Source organism: Berghia stephanieae, chromosome 6 (assembly GCF_034508935.2).
Source record: "Berghia stephanieae isolate SIO BIC M18660-M18661 chromosome 6, UCSD_Bste_1.3, whole genome shotgun sequence".
NCBI lineage: Eukaryota > Metazoa > Mollusca > Gastropoda > Nudibranchia > Aeolidiidae > Berghia > Berghia stephanieae.
Window position 1 is genome coordinate 65,110,920 of NC_088365.1, and position 23,753 is coordinate 65,134,672.

A 23,753-nucleotide genomic window follows, 5' to 3' on the forward strand; every position below is an offset into this window, starting at 1 on the left:
AAAGAATTAAACATAGAAACTCCCTTTATTCATCCCGATGTGAAATAATATTATGTGATCCCCAAAGTCCCCCGAGGAATTTACCTCCATTAACAGTATTAACAAGTTTACCCTTCCACCAGGTTGTCTAGACTACGATATCATGGGTCTTCACACGTCTCCCATCAGCTTGTTGGTTGTTCGATTGTTGTATTTTGGTTTCTTCTAATGTAACCGGAGTCGTGTAACCAATCATTAAAACGAAAATGATGGGAAATTTAAAAAAAATTCTCTTTATTCATCCCAATGTGAAATAGTATGTGTTCCCTAGAGTCGCTGCAAGGAATATATGCCATTATCATCCCGATATATTATGGGTCCTCATGCGCCTCCAACAACCTGTTGTTCTTTTGTCGCATCTTGTTTTTCTTTCACATGCAATGAAGCAGGAATCTTGTCTGTTACTTATAATCTATATTAATGATTTGATGGATGACACATTTGTAATTATAGAAATAGAAGAAACAAAATCCCAAAAAACCCACTCCCCCCAACCCCCCCACCCCAAACACACAAAAATCAACAAAAAACAAAACAAAATAAAAAAACAAAACAAACGAACAAACAACCTCCCCCCCCCCCCCCCCACCAAATACAAACAAATAACACGCACTTGCACATAAGTACCGATGCGAAGGAGGTAATGGCCTACCTCGTATGCTCAATTCTTGGGCCACAGCTCAGTAACCCGTTTGGTCACGTCATAAACCAAAAAGAAAAAAGATATATAAGGTGTAAAGCCTTCGTCAGCACAATTAAAAATAGAGTAACAGTGAAAATATATTGATTGAATGACGTTGACGTCACTCCGCTTCGTTATTGTTTATTGCCATCCGCGTTTATGAGTAATTCTCACTAAACTGTATTAATCAGACAATAAACGTTCAAGGTTACACATCGTTTTGTATGCTGGTCCGTTATACTTCCGGATGGTAATGTTGTGAGCTTCTCAGCCAAGCGCACACTATATAAACAATAATTTTAGTGAGAAGACACTGTATTTACTGCTGGGCCATCCTGTCGCCACATCCATTTATGAACAATCAGGTCTGCATTAGGAAAAAAGCCTGAATTCGAAGGTTGGCTGAAGTGAAGAATTTATCAATAAAGATGGGAGATTGAAATGGTTCGGGCATGTTAAGAGACGAGAGAAGGAGTACGTGGGAAGGAAAGTATTAGATATACAATAAGCGGGAACGAGGAAATAGGGACGCCCAAAGACTCGATGTTTGGATAGGGTAAAGGATAATATGAAAGAACTGGACCTGGGGGAGGATGTTGCTATGAACCGTGATGCATGGAGATGTGTCATTCATTATGACAACTCTGCAAAATGCGGGATAAGCTGAAAGAAGAAGAAGAATCAGGAATAATAAAAAGCCTCGCAAAACCTTCGTCAGCAAAACAATAACACAGAAGCAGTGAAACCTAATATATGTAGTGAAGACATTGTGTACTTCTCGCCCACCTTATGTCACAGCCATTCTCATCTTGAACTCATGAAAAAGAGCAATTGTTTCAGATAAAACCCCTTCATCAGTAAAACAATGTAAAACCTAAAAGACAAAATGTAGTTAAACAACATTGGGTACTTCTCGCCCACCTTATGCCCCAGCCATTCTGGCCTTGAACTCATGAAAAAAACCAATTGTTTCAGATAAAACCCCTTCGTCAGTAAAATAAAAAACAAAGACACCGTTAGAAAACACTGTGAGTACTGCTAGTCCATCCTGAGGCCACATTCATTTATGAACCTGTAGGTCTGCAATCAAGAAGAAAATGGCCTCGCAAAGCCCTTCGTCGGCAAAACACAGAAGCAATGAAAACCTAAAAGACAAAATTTAGTGAAAAGACATAGTGTACTTCTCGCCCACCTTAATATGTCACAGCCATTCTCATCTCTTGAACTCTTGAAAAAAGTGCAATGGTTGTTTCAGATAAAACCCCTTCGTCAGCAAAACGATAAACAAAGACACGGTGAAAAGACATTATATATATGCGTTTGTTCTGCGAGGCCACCTGACGCCACACCCATCCATGAACACTAGCCTTTCAGTTTACATTAAGGAAAATGCGAACTTTCAAGTCTAGATCTACACCGTGGCACGCAGTAAAAATGTTCTTTGTTGCAAACAACCTTTGTACCAAAAAGTTCACCAGGTTTATCTCAGTTCGTTGATAATTTTATATTATTTCATTGCTTTTATTTCCCTAACGTTATTTATCGTGTATCCTAATCCTATGTATGATTTGATCGCGTCAGATTATATTCTGGGAAATATCAAATACATTTAAGTAGAGTTTTTATGTTTATTGGAAGAAGCGCTAGGTAGGAGCGGGCAGCAGTTTACGAAAACTCTTTGAAGAATGTCGATGACTATTAACTAGTTAACCGTTGTGGCCTGGGAGACACGCATTTGGAAAATTAAAATTGGCCAGAAAACTCGACCTTTAAACATCGATCGATTTAAATGACCCTCATTTTGGCAACCAAAAGAACCAAAACAAAACAAAACAAAACAAAAACTCTCGCAAACCTGGGACCTCGCGAGGTCTTCCAGAAGTTCCAGGTTTGAGATTTTTTTGCCAAGTTGAAGGAGAGAGAGAGAGAGAGAGAGAGAGAGAGAGAGAGAGAGAGAGAGAGAGAGAGAGAGAGAGAGAGAGAGAGAGAGAGAGAGGAAGAAAGAAAGGGAGATAGATATCGAGTGGGGGGGGGGGGGGGGGAGAGAGATAAAGGAGTGACTTAAGAAATGTTTGAGCTTGAAATGTTTCCTGTCTTGTAAATTGTTCTATATTGAAGACGATTTACCTATTCCATTTCTATGCAGTTCTCTAATGGTACAATTTTAGATTATTCGTGTTATATATGGAGGTCCGATTAGCTCAGTTGGTAGAGCACTCGATTGACAAGCAAAGGGACCAAGAACGATCCCAGGTGCCGTCGAGAATTATTTTTATCTGACTCCCCTGTCCACCCAGCAGTGATTGGGTAACTGGGTCTGTTTGATATGTCGGAAAGTACTTTGCGATAGACTAGCGTCCTATCCAAAGTGGTAGCAAGCAATTGTTATTGCCCGTTTCATTCCACAGAAACGGGGATAAACTCCGACACCACGGGCCTGGTGCTTCTGGAGGAGTGCCATTATAGATAGAATGCGCTTGGCCAAGGAGTTCACAACATTGCCATCCGGAAGTATAACGGACCAACACACAAACTCAGTGTAACCATGAACTTTTATAGTCTGGTTAATACAGCTTAGTGAGAACAACTCATAAACGCGGATGGCAAAAACAATAACAAAGGCCTGAGTGACGTCATCTGCATACTATCTATAGATAGAATGCGCTTGGCCAAGGAGTTCACAACATTGCCATCCGGAAGTATAACGGACCAACACACAAACTCAGTGTAACCATGAACTTTTATAGTCTGGTTAATACAGCTTAGTGAGAACAACTCATAAACGCGGATGGCAAAAACAATAACAAAGGCCTGAGTGACGTCATCTGCATACTATCTATAGATAGAATGCGCTTGGCCAAGGAGTTCACAACATTGCCATCCGTAAGTATAACGGACCAACACACAAACTCAGTGTAACCATGAACTTTTATAGTCTGGTTAATACAGCTTAGTGAGAACAACTCATAAACGCGGATGGCAAAAACAATAACAAAGGCCTGAGTGACGTCATCTGCATACTATCTATATTATATACAATACTTGCCACATTGCATCTGCTGTTATTGCGGTCGTGAATTAAGTACAGTTTCTTTGGTGACCCGACTTTTGCATGGGTGACCTAGACCGTAACCCTCTTCCCTCCCTCCCTTCCACACGACACTTTCCGCTCCATTTCCGCATGTTTGGACGGACATCAAAAACATTTGATGGACATATCGAAGAGTTCAAGTCGCGGTCTGCATTGCATTGATAGCAGTTATAACTCTTTAACGGCCAAAATCAAGGTTCGTTCGAATCATAATCACTACCTTATTTCTTTTTTTTTTTTTAACCGGAAAGAGAAGTAACAAATGTAACATGTCTTTAGTCAGAGTTAAGTAGAACGTCGAGTGTAAAGGGTTAATAATATTGTTGTATAGGTGATTTTTTTTTGTTTTGTTGGCAAACGGAGGGTGATGGGTTCAACCAGTTAACTGCCGTACTTTGGAAAGACACATATTAAAAAATTTGGTCAGAAAACTCATTCTTCAAACCGATCGATTTTAATGACCGTCATATTGTCAAAAGCTCTCAAGCCTGGGACTAAAGAAGACCTCGCGAGATCTCAGATTTGAGCGGGTTTTTTGTTTTGTTTGTTGTTGTTGCCAAAATGAAGGTCATTGAAATCATCGATATTTGAAGGACGAGTTTTCTGGCCAAAATTTTTAAACACATAATGTCTTTCCGTAGTAGTACGACAGTTAACTGGCTAAAATGGTCATGTGCAAACTGTCGTGTCACATCGGTCCTATCATAATCCCATTTGTCGTTTTGGGGAGATGCTGTTCTAATGCGCCACATTACCGTGTCCTTTTCTGAACAAAACACGTTAAAAAAAACCCATTTGGCCTAGTTTAACATTGTTGTAATGGTCAATATGTCGCGTCATTTTTTTAGATTTCCATTACAACAATGAGCCCATAAGGAATTGGGTTATCAGACCTATAAATAAGTGTACGTTGTGCAACAAAAAAAAAAAAAAAATACAGTCCCAGACAAAGCATATAGAAAAAATCAAGATCAAAAAAAAAAAAAAAAAAAAAAAAAACCCAAAGAAAATTTTAAAATTCTAAAACATCAGTTGGGAAGGCCAGGCGTGCTGTATTGCAGAGCTTGCAGGAAATCGGTGGGCTAGAATCCAATGAGTACTGTACCAGATTGACGTGTCGGGACACAAAATAATATAATGCAGGTCAGGTATAAGGCAAAATTGAAACCCGCCTGCAAAGGGTTAATTTGACGATGGTTTAATTTTCGTGGCTGAGAGGATTAATTGGTAATATCTCTCCACTTTTGGAAAATCTCTGAGATATTTCAGTAATCTATTTTAAAGGGATTCCTTCATCTGACAAAAAAAAAAAAAAGATACAAAATCAAAAAATAAATAAACATATAATATATATATATATATATTGTTCAATTTGGAAAATTGGCTCAAATAATATGTTTATAAGAATGGCTGAAGTCTATAGATAGAAAGACATTGACGTCACTCAACTTTTTCGTATTGTTCTTAGCCAAAGTAATATGTGCATATAAAAATGGCTGAAGTCTATAGATGCTGTGCGCTAAGCTAAGAAACTCAAAACATTGCCATCAGGAAATAAAACGGACCAACACTCAAAACTATGTGTAATCTTGAACGTTTATAGTCTGGTTAATTCAGTTTAGTGAGAATTACTCGTAAACGCGGATGGCAATTCAATAAGGAATAACAAAGATCTGAGTGACGTCAACTTCAAACTCTTTTTTGAATATTTGAATACAAGAGAGAGAGAGACACACACACACACACAGAGAGAGAGAGAGAGAGAGAGAGAGAGAGAGAGAGAGAGAGAGAGAGAGAGAGAGAGAGAGAGAGAGAGAGAGTCAGCTTTCTCCTATCCAGCACTTTAGCAGACCTACCAACCTGGACATGAAAATAAAATCCTAGTTTTCTAAAGCTACTAGTAATTCTTACCAATTTGTCATTAATATTATGTTAAAATATTGCCTTTAACTCCCTTATAGAATAGCTACGGCAACAAAACTTTGTTTTCAAGAAGTTTTATTGAATCAAACATCTTTATATAATTGTCTGTTTGGAGACAAAATCTGTAGTTCTACGAAATTTTCTTAGTCGTAGGCAGGTCTGAGTTAAGTTAAGCAACCAACAGCAGACTTTGGCAAGAGTGTCCGAGAAGAGCATGTGAGGTCAAATACACCTTACGTCGTCCATCGTCCATTACGGTACTTATAAATATATGATTATAGTATTATAGTAACATTAGGACACGGACAACACGACCAAGCAGCTACTGTCGTGCTCTGGAATAAATCATAGCAATCTATTTCGCCAAAAAACGTGTCCTTCAAATATCTATCGATTTCAGTGACCCTCGTCTTAGCAAAAACTTTCAAAACTAGGGCTTCGCGAAGTCCCAGTTTTTAAAGTTTTTGCTAAGTCGAGGGTCATTTAGATTGATCGATATTTGAAGGACGAGTTTTCTGGCCAAATTTCTAAATATATATTTTTCAAGAGTACTACGTCAGAGCAGGTAGTAGGTAGTCCGCCGGCCAGTCGACGAGGTACAGGTAACTTCTTGGTGATGATGATATTTTCCTAATGACCGTCTGTCTTCTCCACGTGTCCACCATAATATTATCAAGTGGGGCCATGTCGTGGTCTCGTGGTATGACACTCGCATTCGGAACGGAAGGACTTGCTGGGGTTCGAGTCCCGCTCCTAGTCCTAGCGGCGCATAATTGAGTCATTGAAAAAAAGTGTCTTTACTCATATTATCTCGTTGTACTCGGTTGTAAAATGAGTACCTGGTCGTCAACATAACAGCGTTGTCTCTGTCGGAAAAAAAATGTAATATTATAGCCTAACAGTCGTCAAGTCTCGTCCTACAAGTCATGTGTTGTTGTTGACTAGGGACCCCTTGTATTCTTCTTCTTCTTCTTCTTCTTCTTCTTCTTCTTCTTCTTCTTCTTCTTCTTCTTCTTCTTCTTCTTCTTCTTCTTCTTCTTCTTCTTCTTCTTCTTCTTCTTCTTCTTCTTTCTTCTTCTTCTTCTTCTCTTCTTCTTCTTCTTCTTTTTCTTCTTCTTCTTCTTCTTCTCTTCTTCTCTTCTTCTTCTTCTTCTTCTTCTTCTTCTTCTTCTTCTTCTTCTTCTTCTCTTCTTCTTCTTCTTCTTCTTCTTCTTCTTCTTCTTCTTCTTCTCTTCTTCTTCTTCTTCTTCTTCTTCTTCTTCTTCTTCTTCTTCTTCTTCTTCTTCTTCTTCTTCTTCTTCTTCTTCTTCTTCTTCTTCTTCTTCTTCTTCTTCTTCTTCTTCTTCTTCTTCTTCTTCTTCTTCTTCTTCTTCTTCTTCTTCTTCTTCTTCTTCTTCTTCTTCTTCTTCTTCTTCTTCTTCTTCTTCTTCTTCTTCTTCTTCTTCTTCTTCTTCTCTTCTTCTTCTTCTTTCTCTTCTTCTTCTTCTTCTTCTTCTTCTTCTTCTTCTTCTTCTTCTTCTCTCTTCTTCTTCTTCTTCTCTCTTCTTCTTCTTCTTCTTCTTCTTCTTCTCTTCTTCTTCTTCTTCTTCTTCTTCTTCTTCTTCTTCTTCTTCTTCTTCTTCTTCTTCTTCTTCTTCTCTCTTCTTCTTCTCTTCTTCGTCTTCGTCTTCGTCTTCGTCTTCGTCTTCGTCTTCGTCTTCGTCTCGTCTTCGTCCGTCTCGTCTTCGTCTTCGTCTCGTCGTCTTCGTCTTCGTCTTCGTCTTCGTCTTCGTCTTCGTCTTCGTCTTCGTCTTCGTCTTCGTCTTCGTCTTCGTCTTCGTCTTCGTCTTCTTCTTCTTCTTCTTCTTCTTCTTCTTCTTCTTCTTCTTCTTCTTCTTCTTCTTCTTCTTCTTCGTCTTCGTCTTCGTCTTCGTCTTCGTCTTCGTCTTCGTCTTCGTCTTCGTCTTCGTCTTCGTCTTCGTCTTCGTCTTCGTCTTCGTCTTCGTCTTCGTCTTCGTCTTCGTCTTCGTCTTCGTCTTCGTCTTCGTCTTCGTCTTCTCTCTTCTTCTTCTTCTTCTTCTTCTTCTTCTTCTTCTTCTTCTTCTTCTTCTTCTTCTTCTTCTTCTTCTTCTTCTTCTTCTTCTTCTTCCAGCTTATCCCGCATTTTGCAGGGTTGTCATAATGAATGCCACATCTCCATGCATCTCGGTTCATAGCATCATCCATTGTGCTATACAAATGCTCAGTTTTGTCAGTCAGTCAGTCAGTCTAGGAGATATAAGGTAACTTCTTGGTGATGATGATATTTTCCTAATGAATGTCCGTCTTCTCTATGCGGTGTCCATCATGATATCGTATAGAAATAATATTAGCAGATGAATTAGACTGGTTACACTGCATGCCAGAATCATGTAATTTTATTATTCCACCCTCTCCCTAAATAGTAACGAGTAATGATATCAAGTTTAGAATAATAATAATTTGTGACGTCAGATTATCATGCGTTGAATTTCACTAAAATTAGATTGTTTGAAAAAAGAAGTATCATTTAAATATTTTTGAATATGTCTTTTACTCAGAGATGACGAAATCGGAATGGATTGACGGGTAGAATAAAACATTTCGTACTCTCTTGCGTTTTGGAATTCGAACTTTGTTCCCAAATCGCACTCATTACTACATGGCCCAGATAATTTTGTGCACCGTAAAACGGGGATTTCCGTACTATAAATAGCTCATTATTGTTTACGTTGGCCCTTACGTATTTTTGCCATGATATGACGCCAGAATTGGATTCAGTAGTATGATGTCACGCTGCCCGGCAACGGCGGCCATCTTGGTTCTAAACAAAGAAAATCATTACTTTTTATTCTTCATGCTGGCTAGAACTTTTCATACGCCTTGTGACCAGAATGTGTAAAAGTCAAAACATGATCAAATTTATGTTTTTTTTCCCCCTCTGGATACGCTTTTATGCTCGCCGGAGAAATATTTCATAAGGGCGTCCGCCATTGTTCCGATAGTTTAGAGCCAGTGTAACTAAGTTACCATACGTCATTAGGAAGGAAGTGACGTTACGACTGTTGAAGAGTATTGTCAGGTATTGTTTCATTAATAACGCTTTTTTCGGATCTTTAGAGTGTTTTGTAGGATGTTTTCTTCGTCACGACACTAGACCGAAGGGTTAGAGCTGAGGTGGTCGCTGGTTCTGATGAGTAAGTAAGTAAGTAAGTAAGTAAGTAAGTAAGTAAGTAAGTAAGTAAGTAAGTAAGTAAGGAAGTAAGTAGGTATAATGATTATTGATGTCAAGTGATGTTTTGTTTGAATAACAACAGGCGATGGTCGTAGCACAGTTTATTTCCAATGCAAAGGGAATAGAACCAGATAGGTTTTCCTCCATGACCTGTGGAGACTAAGCGACCCGACCCCGCCTAGCCTGGAGAGGATAATATGATACGTATGGGACTGCCGACACTGTTCCTGTTATTATCCTGTCGGTTTACATCCATTCCTGATGCTATCGTGTATCATGTCTATTGTGACGTCACTATCAACAGGAAATCTAATACTCCTCTTATTGTTTGTAATAGTTATTATCGTGTTATTGATATTGTATTATATGCTTGTCTATTTATTTCTACGATCAGCCTTGTCTGTGCAACTTGGGTTGTTTCAAGCTCAAACGATCAATGTGTATCTCTACCGTTATTCCTTTTTCCTCGGTTTTTTTTGGTAGAAGTGTTACAAACGCACGGTGGAATAATAATGATAATGGCGAGGATGATGATGATGATGATGATGATGATGATGATGATGATGATGATGATGATGATGATGATGATGATGATGATGATGTATTATAAAAGCGATCCACTTCCGTATAAATCACATAAAACATGTCTGTCTTTTTAAAGCTTGATATCAAATTAGTCATGTAAACATGAAGTATAAAACAAACATTTTGTCTGTTTTTTTTTCTAAGAAAAATTATTTTTCCTTTTTAAAATCTTTATTTTGGTGTATATCTCACTTTTTATGGATGGTTATGTCTGTCATCCTCTTCACTGAATAGAGAGCTATTCCTTATTCTTTTCCAACGATTCCGGTCTTTGCACCGCACACCAAAGCTTTGTAAAACACCTATTATTTAACCCATCTCCCTAATTAGTAGCGCGTAGTGATATTATCATGTTTACATTAATGATTTGTGACGTCAGATTATCAAGCGTAAATTTCACCAAAATTAAGATTCTTTAAAAAAGACGTATCATTTGAATGTTTTCAAAGATATCTTTTATTCAAAGATGACGAAATAGGAATGGATTGAGAGGTAGAATAAATAATTTCTTTCACTCTTGCGGTTTGGAATTCGAACTTTGTTCCCAACGCGCACTGCAAAGTCGTGCAGTGGTTGGGTTACGTCAGAAACTCCAATGATCAAGAGTGTAAGAATCCTATTAATGCTGCTAATGTGAACTTCGTGTAACTAGTAAATATTCTGATATTTGTTTTACACGTCATATTATTATATTTGACCCGTCGCCGCTATAGTGTGGTATTATGTTTGGGTGAACAAGTGCCGACTTCGCGAAATCCCAGTTTGGGAGTTTTTGCCAAGATGCTGTTCATCGGTAGAAATTCGAAGGACCAGTTTTCTGACCAAATTCTTAAATACGTGTCTTTACAGAGCACGGCAGTTAACTGGTTAAATAATGATATAAAGCTACGTACAGTTAGAGCACACATTGCCGTTATAAATGGCAACCCTAAGTAGAATGGATGGATTGGATAGCGATTTGATCCAGGGGAGTTAATTTTCTCTGAATATCATTTATTGAAATGATGAAGAGAAAAATGAGGCTCATGCATACCATCGTTCTTTCCATAAATTCGTTTTAAGCATAAACGTTACTAACATGTTCCACTGTACCTTTGTACAAGTTGGATTCCTTTCACTAGTTTCGGTGTATCCAAGGTGGATCTTGTTTGTGCTACTTAGTGGCCTGGAGTCATTTGCCAGCTGGTGGATTCCCGTCATTTATTATCATAGGTCATTGCTGTTTACCATAGCAAACTAGAGGGCATTGCTGTTTACCAATACAGTAGTAGTACAACTATGCATTTGTCTCTCTCTCTCTCTTCTCCCCCCCCTCTCTCTCTCTGTCTCTCTGTCTCTCTCTCTCTCTCTCTCTCTCTCTCTCTCTCTCTCTCTCTCTGTGTATGTGTGTTTTTGTGTGTTATGTGTTATAATGATTGTACCCGCGTGGCGGTATATGTGTGTGTATGTCTCTGTGTGTGTGTATGCCTAAATTTAGCTTTTCATATAGTGTGTATGTATGTGTGTGTTGTTATGCGTGTGTACAAAGTTAACGTACGCTGTATGGGAGATCATCACTTGAAATGACATTTAACACGAAACCAGCAATGAAATGTATATCTAAAGCGTAGATTGACAACATAAAAATAACATCCGAAAACCTCTACAGCTTCAGAAATAGTCATTTATGATGAAGTGTAATATTATTATAAAGTATCAAATTCCCCCCCCCCCCCCCAATCAAAATGTGTAATAGACTAGAGACGCAGTACATTGAAAACGTTGTCGAAATCCATATTACCCAGTTAACTGTCCCGTACTCTGGAAAGACACGTACATATTTATTTTTAATTGACCAGAAAACTCATCCTTCAAATATCGATTGATTTAAATGGCCCTTATCTTGGCAAAAACCCTGAAACCTGCATGGCATGCATATCTCTGGTGGTGAAAAAAGAAGATATTTCATTAGGTGCCGAATTCATCCCGGTACAATACTGTATGGAGGCGTTGGGTCATCACTTAATAAATAAATAAATAAATAAATAAATAAATAAATAAATAAATAAATAAATAAATAAATAAATCAATCAATAAAATAAAATAAAAGTGCCTTTATTCATCACATAGGGGAATTTGTCTCTAGGGTGTATTCCAAGGGAAGACTGGAATAACCCAGGCGTCAGCCGCAGTGCAGCGCCGCAAATTTTAGCTAGGGCGAGATGACTTGCTCAAGGCCACACAGCGCAGCGGGTAATCGAACTCGGTACCTTTCGGGTACGAAGCAAAGACAGTACCACTGAGCCACGCTGCCCCATATCATATTATCGGCTGTCATCAACAAAATAATCAAAGCAAATAAATTAAACGTTGGTCAATAAAATACAACTGTGCAATACTAAATTATGCAAACTCGCACTCTGATAGACGGTCAAACAAACAAAAACAAACAGGCAGTAAATAGGCATAAAGAAAGAAGAAAATCGAGATATGAAAGGAGGAAAAATATAATTAAATTCAGCCATCATCACCACAATAATCAGCGCAAATGAATGAAATGTTGGTCATTAAAATAACTAATATGTACAAGACTAAATTTAGCAAACAGGCACTCTTACAGACGGACAAACAAACAGACAGTAACCAGGAACCAGGCACAAAGAAAGAAGAAACCGGAACATGAAAGTAAGGAGGAAAAAATATTACATTCAGCTAACTATCATCTCCACAATATTCAGCGCAAATGAATTTAGTGTTTGTCATTAAAATACCTAATATGTACAAGACTAAATTTAGCAAACACGCACTCTTACAGACGGACAAACAAACAAACAAATGAACAAATACATACATAAACGAAGAACGAACAGTCAGTATATAGCTAGGCACAAAGAAAGAAGAAACCGAGACATGAAAGGATATTTTTAAAAATATGATTACATCCAGCGACAGAAGGGGTGACATGTCGAAGTCGAAGGAGTGTCAAGCGTTAACGACCTGCGTGTTCTCCCCCCCCCCCCCCCCCCCCCCCCCCCTTCAACTGGTTGGTATGGTATGCCATGTCGAGGGCGATGTCCGCCCGCCCGGCTGGTGCTCTCCCTTTCGTCTTGGGTGCATGCACTAAGTTGCCCTTTTTTCCGTTGTTTATATTTATTATGATAGTCTAATAATATTGATGGTGACATGAAGAAAAAAAAACAAACAAACAAAAATGGTTATAAACAACAACAATAAAATACATGAACTTCTTGCCAGTTTATAATGGATGTCTGTTATAAATTGATAATATTAAAAATGATGATGTTGATGATAATAATTATATAATGATGATAATAATGATAATAATAATAATAATAATAATAATAATAATAATAATAATAATAATAATAATAATAATAATAATAATGGTGATGATGATGATGATGATGATGATGATGATGATGGTGATGATTATGATGATGCTAATGATTTTAATAACTAAAATAATGACAATGGTAATAATGATAATAATGATACTAATAAAAGCAATAATAATAATCGACTTTAATAGCGCATGGTATTCTTAGTCATGAGGCTCTTCTTAGCTATGCATGTGTAAAAAGTTAAAAGTTAGACGGCCATAGACCTGTCTGAAAACAAGGTAAAATTATAGCATCACCTGTGCCATTCAGCCTCAGCACGCTGTGGGCAAGAACCCGAGACGGCAGAGCATCTAGTCGAAAGGTGTGTTGTGACGATGCTACCAGGCGGGTTCGCGACGGTGCACGAATGCGGACCGGACTTTGCTGATTGGGTAAGGACAATAGTGTGGCGCCCGGGATAGGGCTGCTATTCGGGCACCGGGTTTGGATCAAATTTAGTCACACACCGGGGCGAGCAGCTCATGTGGCTCGTTGGCTCGATACCCGGGATGGTCTCGTGACGGTCGACCGGGATTTACACCTTTGCCCTCCCGTGTGCCTCAAGCCCCCTCACCAACTGCAAGGTAAAGATCCACGAGGGTAAACTGAATGTCCTAGTCGGGGACCAGCCACTCCCATATGAGCCGAGTCCAAAATATTTAGGGGTGACGCTGGATCGCAGCCTTACCTATCGGGTTCATCTCGAAGGGGTTGCCCGGAAGATAGAGAAGCGGAATAGTCTTCTGAGGAAGCTGGCGGGATCGACTTGGGGCGCTAGCCAAGCGCTCCTGAGAACATCCGCCCTGGCACTATGCTATTCCACCGCGGAGTATTGCGCTCCAGTGTGGGGTAGAAGCAGAAACGTTGAGAAGGTGGATGTAAAACTTCGCAAGTCGATGCACATAGTGTCGGGCACGCTAGCAACAACCCCTAGAGAATGGGGCCCGGTAATGGCAGCGATCCAGCCCCCCGATGTCCGGAGGGAGACCATTACGGGAAACTGGCTGAGTAAGATCAAAGAGAGAGGGAATGGGGATACCCCTCTCATGCGCATAATGAACGGTGCCCCCGTTTCGAGCCGAAATAAGTCCCGGCAACCCTTGTACGCAGAATCCCTGACTACGGACAGAGCTGCACATACGAGATGGAAGTCGGTTTGGACGAATTCAATCCCTCGGGGGGGGGGGGGGGGGGGGGGGGGGGCGGGGACCTACACTCCTCTAAGCTTGGTGAGAAGTTGCCAGGCTTTGATACCAGTAAGAGGAGACACTGGGTAGCTGCGAATCGGCTTCGGTCGAGGAGCTGCCTAACGGCCGGTGCGTTACATCAGTGGGGTCTAACTTCCTGTCCTTTATGTCCACGCTGTGGGCAAGAACCCGAAACGGCAGAGCATCTAGTCGAAAGGTGTGTTGTGACGATGCTACCAGGCGGGTTCGCGACGGTGCACGAATGCGGACCGGACTTTGCTGATTGGGTCGATCGTCATAACATAATAGTGTGAACCATAAGAAGCTGCTGCTGATTGGGTCGATCGTCATAACATAATAGTGTGAACCATAAGAGGCTGCTGCCTCAGCCTGGAGAATTCCTTCTTTGGTTTTCATTCATTAATTTATGCGTCATGTCATGTCATTGGCTCAACTCGTAACTGTCCAATCAATTTCCTTCCTTCTCTGCCGATATCGACTCACGTTTACCATTGCATTGTTCTCTGTTGTGTAAAATTACACTCAAATAGGTGATTAGACCCACCCACCCACACACACACACACACACACACACACACACACACACACATACACATACACCCACACACATTCTATCTCTCTCTCTCTCTCACACACACACACACACACACACCTCCCCCCATAACTTATGATCTAATCAAGAGGGATATCTTTCTCCATGTAATCATTTGATGAGACCGTAACTTTGCATTAGATTATATTAAGAAGGTTCCACTATAAGCCGATCTTATTATTATTATTATTATTATTATTATTATTATTATTATTATTATTATTATTATTATTATTATTATTATTATTATTATTATTATTATTATTATTGAATATAATATTTTTTTAAAAATCGGTTGAATGCATCGGTGTAAAAGGCTGCTTTCTTCCTTGCTCTTCCAACTTGATCTTTACCGTTATATTCGACGCTACATACGAGTCTTCAAGAGCTATCGAGCCTGCGCGGGGGAATGGGATGGAAGTGAAGGCGAGAGAGGGGGTGAGGGGGTTACCAATTTTTGTTTTGTTTAAATTTTCATTGACCGATAAAACCATTTTAATCTACGCTATATGATTTTTATTGTGTGTGTGTGTGTGTGTGTGTGTGTGTGTGTGTGTGTGTGTTTTAATATCTTATTTTCTCGATGTCTATTGTGATCACGTGGTATCTTGTCGTGTAACTTTAGCTTTCCAACCACAAGAAGATGCTCCTCAAGTTTTCCGCTCCGTTCGCACGATTCAACACCAAGAGCGGAAACACAGGCTTCATCTACTTCCGGTTGTGCCGCCATTTTTGGCGAACATGTCATTGACACGCAATGGCCTAGCCTAGACTCCACAAATAATACATAAGGACAAAAATAGAAACCAGTTACAGTATTGAATTCTAAACCCATCATTGTTAACCATTTAACTTGAAAAAAACAAACAAACAAACAAAACAAACACGTATTTTAAAAGTTTGGCCAGAAAACCCGTCCTGCAAATATTATATCGATCGATTTAAATGCGCGGCTATGTGGTCTTGTGATACTCGGAAGGTCCTGGGTTCGAGCCTCGCTCGGCGCATAGTTGAGTCCTTGGAAAAGGCTCTTTACTCACATTCTCTCACCGTACTCAGGTGTAAAGTGATTACCTGGTCGTTACCAGCGTGGTCTCTGTCCGAAAAAAAATATAATATCGCCTTACAGGCGCCTTGTCTTGTCCTAAATGTTAAATGTTGCTTTTGGACAGGGACCCATTTGAGCTCGTTTAGTGGACATTGCGCTATATAAAAGCACAATTTTTAAAATGACCCTCATCTTGGGAAAAACTTCTCAAACCTGGGACTTTAAGGAAGAAAGACCTCGTGAGGTCCCAGATATGAGAGGGTTTTTTTTTTGTTGTTGTCAAGATGAAGGTCATTTAAATCGATCAATACTCGGATGAGTTTTATGGCCGGTTTGTTGAAATACGCGTTTTTCAGAGTACGCTTGTCAACTGGTTAATGGGGACAAGTCAGTCTCGTTACTAGTCACGGAAACAAAATTTGTTTTCTTTAATGATTTACTACTCTGTAACATTGTAGCTTGTGGTGTTGTAGTACAGTACTCACCTTCGGAATGGAAGGTCCTTAGGTTCTTAGTTCGAGTCCCAATAATATTGTCCTTGGGGAAATGGCTTTTTATGCACATTTCTCTCACCGTACTCAGGTGTAAAAACCAGAAAAAGGGACATTAAAAACACACAAAAAAAAAAAAACAAAAAAAAAAACAAAACCCAACCAAAACAACAACAAACAAAACAAAAAACAACAACAACAAACAAACAACAACAAAAACTGAACATGAAATTGTTTAAAAGATCAACAAAACCCCTACCTCTTTCTAGGTTTTGTCTTGTAATTTCTTTGTTCAAGTTATTCTAGTAAGTATAATTTGAGCACGGCTGTTCGTTCATAGATCTCCAGATCTGCGCACTGTTTCCACCCCATCAAAGTGCTAATGTGTATACACCTCCATACTGTCTTCGGTGTTTGATGGGTGTAATAAAAGGGATTAGCTCTACCTCTGTAATGCTCGTTTTATCAGCTTGTGGCCATAATAATGAATGATGCCCTGGCTATTGTATCATGACTGCTACTACTGTGTCTGGTCAGCTTGCCAACTTTCGTTTTGTCGTCTTCCCGAATTCAAGTGTAGAAAGCAGACTTGCCTACTTGAAATTTCGAAAATTCGTATTTTTCAGGGGTGATGGTATAATAGATACCAACCTTTTCCTCTTAACACATTGGACGGCCATGTGGTCTTGTGGTATGACACTGGCTTTCGGATCGGAAGGTTCTGGGGTTCGAGCCTCGCTATGCGCATAGTTGAGTCCGTACTCAGGTGTAAGATGATTACCCGGTCGTTAACAGCGCTGTCTTTGTCAGAATAAAAATTGTAATATCGCCTAACAGGCGTTATGTCTCGATCTACATGTTGCTGTTCGCCAGGGACCCTTTGTAAAGGGCTTTGAGCGCGTTTAGGGAATATTACGCTATATAAAAGCTCAAGTTCCAAGTTTATTTTAACCCCTTGCATTGAAAATTGAAAAAACAAACAAACAAACACAAAATAATAAAAAGAAAACCTCCCCAAAAAACAACAAACTCCTATTTCACTGCAGTTGAAGCCAAAATGTCGTATTTCTACCAATTTTTTTCGTAGCAGAAGATAGCTGGGTCCGCAATACGTTAGATTAGGAGTTAATAATGGATAACTACCACCTATCCGACCGTTAGCGGCACTCAATCAAGCTTGATATTGCTGGAAGCGGAACTCGGCAGAGAGTAGATACTGGCCTCTCAACTCGCGTAATGAAAAAGATGCGCAACGCAAGGCTCGCTCTTTGTTGATATTATGGTGATGCTGGTGATAGCTGATGTATCGAATGGACAGTATATTATTATATTTGTAGCAGAAGTTAATAAACTAGATATATTCACACAACAATAAATAATAGTAATTATAGACAAACAAACAGCAGCACTACTACTGCAGTAAGAAGTCGACATCAGAATGCAAGATCTTGGCTACCTACCTACTGTATTATGTAGTATCAGTAACCGTGTTGGTGGTTTAGTGAAGGTGGCCGTGGTGGTGGTGGTGGTTGTGGTGGTGGGGGTCACTGGTCCTACCTACATCATCTCCCTTATCATCATCATCATCATCATCATCATTATCCAATGCCCGACGGCCTGCAGACACGTTTATGTATGTTTCGGTGATGAGTCGGATTACGAGGTGGACGAGAATATTATTAATGTTGTCATTATTATAATTACCCAAGTAGTCTGTCTGTCCAGTTGTTATTCGACCAGGCCTGCCTAAGTATTACGAACATTTCGTAATGCATAATTCGAATTTTGGGCTTCACTCATATTATAAAGATCTTCAATTCAATAAAACTTCTTGAAAACGAAATTCTGGTGTCAGAGCTAGTCTATTAAGGGGTTCAAAGTTCAAAGCATTGTTTTATCGTGTTAAAGACAATTTGGTAATGTTTAAACTGTCGTACTCGGGGAAAAAAAACCCTTATTATTTTAAAATTTGGCCAGAAATCTCGTCCTTCAAATGTCAAAATCGATTTAAATGACCCTTTCTTGGCAAAAAGATTGTTTTGTTTTTGTTTGTTTGTTGCCAAGATGAGGGTCATTTAAATCGATCGATATTTGAAGGAGGAGTTTTCTGACCAAATGTTAAAATGTGGCTTTTTCCCCAGAGTACGGCAGTATTATGTATAGTAGTCACAATGGCTACAATGTTTTTACCCTTTGGAGACGAGGAGTTTTTTACAATTTCAAGTAGGCAGCTCCGGGTTACTGGTATTTGACAGACGACGGACGGACGGACGGACACGCTTGCGCTGATGACCCTTTCGTCGCTGACAATTCTCAATTCTCAGCTGTTCACACGCTTCAACAATGCCGTAATTGATTTATTCTATCTAATTTGTAACAGTTTAGTTACAGTACAATCATTATAATTGCTGTTGTGTTGTTTCGTTCGTGTTGCTGTTGTAAGGTAACTCGCGTTAAATAATTCTGAAGTGGTGCTGTGCTTGTTTGGTGAAGTCAAGGTTAGTGTGTTATACATTTCAATTTCAACGCATAACACAGATGGATTGAAGGATTTGGACTTCTATTATTATATTATTATTGTTTGCTTGTGTGAGTTTCCGTAGTGTGCAGTGGAATATATTTACTTCCATGTGAGGTGATTATTATGCATATCGTAATCCTGAGATCGCGGGCATGGTAATAATAATAATAATAATAATAATAATAATAATAATAATAATAATAATAATAATAATAATAATAATAATAATAATAATAATAATAATAATAATAATAATAATAGTTCCTTTGTATTGTCATCATTATCCTCCTCCTCCTCCTCCTCCTCCTCCTCCTCCTCCTCCTCCTTCTTCTTCTTCTCCTCCTCCTCCTCCTATTTACTTTTGTTACTTTTATTTAATTATAAAATTTTCTTTTATGTCAATTCCAAAGACAGGCCGCTACAACGGAAGATAATTTTGTGCCACGAATGGGCTCTTTGAAGTTCTTTGTGTGTAACACGGGGGGAAATAAACTATATATGTGTCTTTGGTGTGTAATGTGTAATGATTAGGTCATTCAACTGATGGCTGTGGCATGTCCTTTTGTACGCGATGAACGCATGTGCTTTTGACTTTTTAATAGATTGATATAAGAAAGCACTTTGACGTTATTGATTTTCTACTTATACGTAGAGAGATTATTTTACACATTTTACATACATACGCACACACACACACACACACACACAGACATGCTCACCCACACAAAAAGACACAAGGGTGGTCCTCACACACAAACACATCCCAACACATGCCATTAAACGTGCATAATTAATTTATCACATAAATCGCATTCTATCGTATCAATATCGCTTGAAATTGGCCTTTCTGCACGCGCATGAGTGTGTTTGCGTGTATGTGTATGTGTGTTTTTATTTGTGTATTTGTGTGTTCGTATAATTTATTCTACGTGTCCGCATGCCTCTCCTTGTGTGTGTGTGCGCGCGCGCGCGCGTGTGTGTGTGTGTGTGTGTTATGAATAAAACATGAACGTATCTTATTTTTTTATCATTAACATTTAACCTTGCTTGATTTCCTATTTTATACATAATACATATGACTACATTTCCTACTTAGCTACTACTACTACTACTACACTATACTAACTACTATACTACTACTACTACCACTACTATCACTACTACTACTACTACTACTACACTACTACTACTACTACACTACTACTACTACTACTACTACTACTAACTACTACACTACACTACACTATACTACTACTACTACTACACTACTACTACTACTACTACTACTACTACTACTACTACTACTACTACTACTACACTACTACTACTAACTACTACTACTACTACTACTACTACTACTACTCTACTACTACTACTACTACTACACTACTACACTACTACTACACTACTACTACTACTACTACTACTACTACTACTACTACTACTACTACTACTACTACATACTACTACTACTACTACTACCTAACTACTACTACTACTACTATACTACTACTAACTACTAACTACTACTACTACTACTAACTACTACTACTCTACTACTACTACTACTACTACTACTACTACAACACTACTACTACTACTACTACTACTAAACTACTACTACTACTACTACTACTACTTACTACTACTACTACTACTACATACTACTAACTACTAACTACTACTACTAAACTACTACTACTACTACACTACTACTAACACTACTACTACTACTACTGCTACTACTACTACTACTACTACTATCTACTACTACTACTACTACTACTACTATACTACTACTACTCTACTAACTACTCACTACTACTACTACTACTACTACTACTACTACTACTACTACTGCTACTGCTACTACTACTACTACTACTACTACTACTGCTACTACTACTACTACTACTACTACTACTATTTTTACCATTACTATTACTTACTATCACTACTACTACTACTACTACTACTACTACTACTACAACTACTACTACTACTACTACTACTACTACTACTACTACTACTATTTTTACCATTACTATTACTTACTATCACTACTACTACTACTACTACTACTACTACTACTACTACTACTACTACTACTACTACTACTACTACTACTACTACTACTACTACTGCTGCTGCTGCTGCTGCTGCACTACTACTACTACTACTACTACTACTACTACTACTACTACTACTACTAACTACTACTACTACTACTACTACCACTACTACTACTACTACTACTACTACTACTACTACTACTACTACTACTACTACTACTACTACTACTACTACTACTACTACTACTACTACAAGTTGCAGAAGTAGGGGGTCCCAAACTGAGTCCAAACACGAACTCTTCAAATACAGGTTGTCCATAATGTCTTTCCCTGTTTAATAAATCTCACACATAGTTTTGTGTTTTGGCACGAGTCATCTGGCGGGCAAGCAGGTAAACGTTTTACCTAAACACATAGCATCCATCCCCCTTCCGTTTTCTTTTATTTATTTATTTATTGTTATTTTTTTTTTCTTCTACTCCCTCCCTATTCTTTCCATTACTCCCCCAAACCTCTTCCAATTCTGGTGGTTATTGACATTTTGAGTTGTCGCCCCTTGATCAAACAATGTGACACCCGTTCCATATAATTTCATTCTTTGCTACACAAATGTGACCTCGTCGCGTCTATCGGGTACAATGTGGGAATAACATAAGACAAAGAAAATTGTGTTGAATCAAAAAAAAAAAATTAATTCTAACAATTATTTATTTTTGGAAGTGTCAGAAACAAGACTCTGTTTTGTCATTGAAGGTTTTTTCCTCAGTGCCTTGTGTTGTCCCCCTTTTTTTATGAGTCACATAATTTAGTCGCTTTTAAAGAAAAATATATCTTCATCTCATTATCTCATTCAGGTACCGTGCCTCTGCCGCTTGCTTTTGATTAAAAAGTTAAACTTAAAATATAGTGTAAAATAAGTGACCCACTCCAAGAAATATTATACCGTAATATCATCAGTGGTATGATCCGCCCAAAATTAGATAAAACATGGTGCGCAAAGCTCGTATATAGACTTCAGAGGTTTGATCCGCCGACCATCAATACGAAACTTTTGGATAATATCTAAGGTGAAGAATTGAAACAATTGTTAACATTGCTCTCAACTGAAACGTCACATTTGGTTTCTAAGTTTGCGAGTATTCCCATTTCAGCAATGAGCCCATAACCATGTGGGTTATCAGACCTGTAAGTAGGTTCACATCGGGTGGATGCGGTGATGATGATATGTGAAACTATGGAGCTAGGTAGGTAGTGTGTACTGTATATTACATACCATCCTGTAGTTGATGACGCTCGTGGACACCTGTTGGACCAGATTTAGTGCTATTTTATTTCTGGTCGGGTCTGATATTAATACTTGTAATCTGGTCTCTCTCTCTCTATCTATCTCTATCTCTCTCTCTCTCTCTCTCTCTCTCTCTCTCTTTCTCTCTCTCTCTCTTTCTCTCTCTCTATCTCTCTTTCTCTCTCTATCTATCTCTTTCTCCCTCCCCCCCCCTCTCTCTCTCTTCCTCTTCCCCACACCCTCTCTGTGTCTCTCTTTCCTCCCCTCCCCTCCCCTCTCTCTCCTCTCTCTCTCTCTCTCTCTCTCCCTCCCTCCTCTCTCCTCCTCTCTCTTCTCTCTTCTCTTTTCCCCCCTCCTCTCTCTTTCCTTTCTCCCCTCTCTCTCTCTCTCTCTCTCTCTCTCTCTCTCTCTCTCCCCACTCTCTCTCCCCCATCTATCTTACTCTCTCACTCACTATCTTTCTCCGTTGTAAGGTTTGCAGTGAAAATTATTAGATATACAGTTCGAAAAATAATAATATGAGAATCACCAATTTCTATTTTTCTCCAAAACTTACTGATAATTTTCAAGATTTTGTTTTGGATTCAATAGATTTGGGACTAAATCTGGTATAGATTTGAAATCTATATATTATGACGCCGTTTCCATGGAGACATGTTGCGATGCGTTTCTTCATCGTCTAGAGAAGAAGAAGAAGAAGAAGAAGAAGAAGAAGAAGAAGAAGAAGAAAGACGAGTTTTTCAATTCATTCCTCGTGGTGTCCTAGAATATGGCAAATAAAGCCTTCATCTAAAGACTTGCTTTTTAACTGTTTTTTTTTTGGTGTGTCCCTTGAGGTTTTTGTTTTGTTTTTCAAGGCTTGTGGGTCCGATATTTAGGTTATTAAAAAAAAAAAAGAAACAAAATTGATAGGATTTTGTTAAAATTTGCATAAAATTTGCGCGCGCGTGCAGAGTTTTAAGCCATTGATTTAATGAAATGGCTCATAACAAATGGTTCCATTCCCATTGATAGTGTAAAACCATTATTCAGAGGACTGGATACATACCTGGTGTAAATGATCTGCTGGTTTTAGAGTGATGGCATCTTATTTTCTTATCTATATATATTCTGGTCGTCAATAAAGATCATCTATCCTCGTCCCGTAATCTTAAGATTCTTCCTGTACACCATTGCCGTTATGCCGCCACATGATCCTTTATGTAACCTATTCATTATTAGTCCTACGAAGGACTGGCCACATACACACTTCCCATGAGTTTGGAACCGGAAGAGTAGAAGCGTAACGTGACGACTTCCCTATCATATTGTTCCCTAATTGTTCATATTATGTTATTGGCAGAAAAACAAGTTAAACAAACAAACAACACAAACCAAAACAAAACAACAAAATTTCCAGAATGTGTTAGGGTCTTATTATGGTGCAGCGTGGCTCAGCGGTACGGTCTTTCCTTCGTACCCGAAAGGTACCGAGTTCGTCTAACCCGCTGCGTTTTGTGGCCTTGAGCAAGTTACATCGCCTTAGCTCAGTTTGCGGCGCCACAGTGCGGCTGACGCTTGGGTTATCCCAGTCTCCCATTGGAAAAGAGATGAATAAAGGGAAT

General features: G+C 38.9%; 1 protein-coding gene across 5 annotated transcripts in view; it reads left to right on the top strand.

Moving 5' to 3' along the window:
• LOC144975460 (cyclin-dependent kinase 18-like) overlaps positions 1-23,753 on the top strand; it is a 245,146-nt gene that overhangs the window by 69,460 nt on the left and 151,933 nt on the right. The window contains exon 1 of one of the 5 annotated variants that reach the window (XM_078919561.1): positions 18,745-18,906. The exons of 2 other annotated variants lie outside the window; for them this stretch is intronic. The gene's annotated coding sequence lies outside the window, so the exon portion shown is untranslated. Of the gene's footprint in view, positions 1-18,744; positions 18,907-23,753 lie in introns of those variants that run through there. 2 more of the 5 variants (XM_078919560.1, XM_078919558.1) reach the window with 2 other exon arrangements.